Raw genomic sequence first — 5,954 nt, forward strand, 5'->3', positions numbered from 1 at the left:
TCATGCAATGTATCAATAAGGAATTGTGGGGTTTCATGCAGAAAGCCAGCATTTGACTCATGGCTAGACAACTTGCATTTTTAAATAGTTTTGACAACTTTGATTTCTCGCACACGAGTCCACTAACACCACAACAATACTCCATCGTGGAATCATTCCATCTCCATACGGAAATGCCGTCCACGACACTCACGCTTATCTTGACAATTTTATGAGTAGCCATTATAGTTATCTATGAACAACATATGTTTCCAAGTAGTCCATATCCATGGACACGGCTATTCGAATAGATCATAACCCTGCAGGGGTGTACTTCTTCACACACGCTCTCGCCACTTATCGCCATGTGCACGTCATGCACCTCAGCAACCTTCAAGCGGAAGCCAAGCGAGGGAGTCGACCACGACCGTTAACCACGCTAATACTTAGTCCAGGTCTATCACCTATCTGAGGGTAACCCGCACGGAAGTCCGGCCGAGGTTTCCGCCACGGCCCCAAACGATGTGCACAGGGTTCCCAAGCCCACCATCCGGGTGCCACTTGGTACACCGTGCCACTGCCTACCGCATCATAGCCCACCTTTAAGGTCAGCGCTACACACGGCCTCCAGCATGATAATAAACACCAGAAACTACTCACAACTCCTGGACCGAGTACTAAGCGATTAATAAGTCGAGAGGGTCAATTAAGTATCCCAACGTGTGGTAGTATCTAGTCTTGGATTACATACACGGAACTCAGTTCCTGAGGACGGTTCCAATGAAACAACCCGCCATGTACTCCTACATAGCCTTTCACTGGTACCTTTACCAAATCAGGTTCAACCACAGGACCTTTACTTACTGAACACATTCTCACAATTCTTTTCATCACCCAGATGACAGACCATACACAACTCTAAGCATAGCATGCATAGCAAGATAAGGCACATCATGGCTCAAGCATCTACAAGGTATGTTAGGTTGCAAGGTTCAGCTATTTACTATGACAAGGACAGGTGATGCAAAAGAAGTGGGTTCAACTAACGTGGTAAAAGCAGTGAAAGCATTTGCCTTAATGCAAGAAATAAGAGCAGGAGCGAGAACATGGGATTTATCGGGATGATCAAAATGGTTGCTTGCCTTGTTGCTCAGCAGAGGGACAATATCCGTCAGTCGGATATTCAGTGGAATCCGGAGGAGCGGGGCCTACCGGTAAAACAACATCAATCAATAACAATCATATGCAACAAGATGATGCATGAGCATGGCATGAAAATTAAAGGTGGTAGCCTAATGTAGCTACCATTTCTTAAGTTGAAGTTGATTTGAATCAAGATTCAAATATCACTTCAAACAAGGTATTTTCAAATACCCTTTTAATTGATTCGACCTGATGCTCAGGTAATCTTGTTCTAGCATGCATGATGATTGTATGTTGGCCTGCTAGTTGTGCTTGATCATGGTTTGGTCATAATATTTGAAGTGGAATTCAAATGGATTTCAAATTCCAACTCCAAATTATTTAATAAGGTTATCCTATTCATCATTTTATTTGTTTGGTGATGTTCAATATTTTCAAACATGTTTGAAAATATCAAAATCCGATTCCTTGGATTTTTCTGATCCTTTTTCATATATAAATTATTTTCATTGGAGTTACAGATTATTTTCTATGATTTTTAGAAGTTTTGGGCATTTTCTGGAATTCTTTTAAATCAGAAAATTTCTTTATTGCGTCATAACCATGTCAACACTGCGTCAGCAGGTCAGCCGACCTAGTCAGGTCAAACCTGACAGGTGAGGGCCACTCGTCAGCGACACAGGAGATAATCCCGCGTTGACCATCCCCTATGTGGGGTTGACCCACTGCTAGGGCCCACTGTCAGTGACTAATTAGTGCTAACTAATAGGGATTAGGCCGGCCACTTCGTCCCTAGCCGGAGACTGACCGGCGGCGACCAGATCCGCGGCAGATCTTCGCCGGAGATGCAACAAGGCTTGCTGTGGGGCTCGGAATCGAGTGCCGAGGGCACTGGGATGATTCCCAGGCTCGGCCTCATCCCCTACGGGCATCAGGAGGGGCTGAGGGTGGCCGGAGCATGCCGGCGACGAGCCGAGGCGGCTGCCGAAGCTCGGGCTCATCGGTCTCATGGCTAGAGTGCAGGAGAACAAGGGGAAACAGGGGGGAAATGCTCGCGAGCTCACGGTGGAGACGATGGGAGGCTCAGACGGCTCGGGGAGGGGCTGTAGCCGGCGATCCAACGTCGATTTGCCGGCGGCCGGAGGTGGAAGACGACGGCAATGGGGCGTTGCAGAGCTCGGGGAGGATGATTCTGTTGGCGTGCACATCGAGCTCGATGAGGCGGAGAAGATGGAGCACTCGGAGAGGGTTCCCTGTGGCCAGAGAGCTCGGTCTCCTCGAGCTCAAGCTCCTAACAATGGCGGCAGGAGGAGAGGGGATGAAAACCGAGAGGGGGGAAGAATGGAGAGCGGGGGAGGATAGGAACGCGTTCGGGGAAGTCATCCCCGTTGTCGCGCTATCCTCGGGGCACCGGGGAGTGCCACAGCGAAGCAGGAGGTGGAGGGGGCCGCCGTTGTCGATCTCTCCTCTGCTAGAACGCAGAGGAAGAAGACGACCCTGTCCCTGTGGGCTGGGCCTCTACAGGTGAGCGTAGGATAGGCTTTTTCTTTTTTTTCTGTTTTTGTTTTTTTGTTTTACTTGCTGATATTGATTGCTATTTATTTTAGCTTCAGAAAGAAATTCAAAAATTAGTTTGAATAGCCCTGAGTGTTAGTTGGAATATTCCCAACTACTCCTAAAGTTTGCAACATTTTTGAAAACTTGAAAGTTTTTGAATTCAAACTTAAGTTTGAATTGAGGGGATTTCTGAATTAAAATAAATGCCAAGGGTACTTTGAAAATAGTTTTCTCCCGCGATAATTTGTTTTCAATATTTATCAGAAATATTGAACTTTTAAGAAGGCCATTTTGGGTTCATTGATTTTGGCAAGATTTGAATTTCCTTTGAATAAGAAGTGGCTAGGTTTTTTTTGGTATGAGTTTCACCACTTCCTTTGATTTTGTTTCAACTTCTTGGATGCGATGGAAGAAGACATGAGCACAAATACTAAACCCTATTTAGGGATCCATGGATGTGACATAAACTTGTAATACGGCAATTATTTTGAAAAAGTGCTCTCACAAATGAGCTATCATGTGTGAAGATCCATGGTTTTCAAGGCACTATTATGGCAAGTTTCATGACATAGTTTGTTCAAATGATATAATATTATGCACAATGGTGTATATCGGAAGTAAAAACAATGTAGCTCAAAGGAGTTTTCATTTTCTTTGGACAAAAATATGATTTTCCATTTTTCAAGTGCACAAAATGAATATTTTTGTGAAGGGCCTACCATATACTTGTTGCCAAATTAGACCAACTCAATTTTCTAAAATACTAGGTCTTAGTTAATGAATAATTCACCAAATGGTTGGGTGTCAAAACCTTTTATCCACCTCTCATTAAACAGACAAATTTCCGTCGATTTAGGTGAAAGTGTGTCAAGCTTGAACTACAAGTGTCTCATAGTTTGCTCATGATTTTTTACAAAAATCATTTTTAGGTGCACACGTATCTATTTCATCATAGAAGCACAAAAAGTTTCACAAGATTCCACCCCTAGATAAGTACGGTCGTACCGACAAACTTGACCACATTTCCAAATGGGCATAGTGTCATTTTAACTGACCAAGTTATCAAGTAAAATAATAAACTTCTAATTCGGAAAATTATTTTAAAAAGTGTTCTTAGATATGAGTTATCATGTCTGAAGATCCATGGTTTCAAGGAAAATGGCCACTATTATGGCAACATTCATGACATAGTTTGTTCAAATGATATAATATTGTGCACAAGGGGTGCTTATTGGAATAACAAACAATGTAGCTCAAGGGAGCTTTCATTTTCTTTGGACAAAAAATTCATTTTCCATTTTTCAAGTGCCCAAAATGATTTTTTTGCGAAGGACCTACCATATACTGGTTGCCAAATTGGACCAACTCAATGTTCTTAAATACTAGGTCATATTGAATGTCCAATTGATCAAAAAGGTTGGGTGTGAAAACTTTTGATCCTCCTCTTGTGAAAAAGACAAAATCCCACCCATTAATTTGGAAACTGATCAAATTTGAATTGTAGTTGCCTTATAGTTTGCTCATGATTTTTTCAAAAAATTATTTATAGGTACATAAATATCTATTTCAACATAGAAGCACCAAAATTTTCACAAGATTCCACCGCTCGATAAGAATGGTCATGCTGACAAACTTAATCTTATCTTTAAATGGGCATGAAAAATAATAAAAAAAATAAAAAATTGGAAAACCTTCGCATTGTGTCATTGTATGTGACCAAGTTATCAAGAAAAATAATAAAATTGTAATACGACCATTATTTTTAAAAAGTGTTTTTAGAAATGAGCTATCGTGTATGGAGATCCACGGGTTTGGAGGAAATGGAATAAATTTGTTTCCTACTTTTGAATTTCTACTTTTGGATTGTGTCATGATTTAAACTATAGCTACCACATACTTTGCTCTTTATTTTTCCCAAAAAATTATTTCTTAGCTTTCTACTTTTGGATTGACATTTTTTTCATTGTAATTAACATTTTTGTGAAGTACTAAACATTTTCTAAAATGGTACTATTGTTTTACACTATGTTAACATTTTTTCGAAACAATTTTTTTATAATTTCATCATGAAATCTAAAATTTTGAAATATATGCATTTAATTTAAAAGATAGATAAAAAGAACAAAATTGGGTGAATACATGTTTTTTAGAATTATGAGGACATCCCACCTTTATTTCTGGATGGGCCAAGGTCCACTCGCATACGACAATTTTAAAAGAAAAAACGAAGGTGGTCTCGTCCAACCGAGGCCCAAGCCCATCGGGCATGATAAGTAAAGTAGCTCTCACGTGATATCGTACCACGAATCCCTTGGTGGCCTGGTGGTATTGCTCTTTGCGCGACAACAAGGGGTCGTGTCTTCGAGGCCTGTTGCCTGCGGGTAGCTATTTTTGTTGCTTTTAACGCCAATTTGAAGCTCATGTGTTGCAGGTCCCAAATGAGGTACTACATTAGTTTGTGTGATGGGTCCCACATGTCATTGGTACTATGTTTATTGGTCCTGGATGTAAGTGGTAGGCCCCAAATGTTAGTCCAGTCAACAAGTTAATATGTGGGTAGTTAAACCAACTGGTAGAAGTGAATTTCTTCGGGAAGAGAAACCAAGACAAGAAGAATCGTTAGAATTACGTAACCAAACATTTCCCCCTTAACTCTACCTCTTAATTCTTGGGACGAGAATTTTTTTAGTGGTGGAGAATTGCGACACCCGGTAGTTAAGATACAATAACCGCACACTAACTCTGCCTCGCCATCAAGTTTAACTAAACTAAATTTATACATGTTAAAAATCAAAGGCAAATTTCAAATCTAAATTAAAGTCAAATTATTATTTCTTCAAACATAAAATCAAAAGTATTCATAATGTTGCAACTAATCCATAATTAATTATGATGGTGAACCAACATTTTATAATTTTCTTTTAATGCCCTGATATTACTGAAACCAAGGCCAAACAATAATTTAAATGCCCTTTTTAAATTATGAAAAGTCCACTAACCTTTTTTAATAAATCCCAAACTTTTGTGGCACTTCTAAAATGGCCATGTAATTAAAGGACCAAGTGTCATATATTACAAGGTCATTTGCATTAAAGGTTCCTAGGCAAAACATAAACGAAATAAATAAAACAATGATAGGAAAAGGGGGGGAACCTCTCTAAACCCCGTGGGCAGCCCAGCCACCCCCTCTCCCACCTCACCGGCTACTCCCTCCCACCTGGCCAAGCACCCCACTTCCCCCACATCTGGTCTATATAAGGGCGGAATCCCCTAAC

This window comes from Hordeum vulgare, chromosome 2H (genome assembly GCF_904849725.1).
Source record: "Hordeum vulgare subsp. vulgare chromosome 2H, MorexV3_pseudomolecules_assembly, whole genome shotgun sequence".
Lineage (NCBI taxonomy): Eukaryota > Viridiplantae > Streptophyta > Magnoliopsida > Poales > Poaceae > Hordeum > Hordeum vulgare.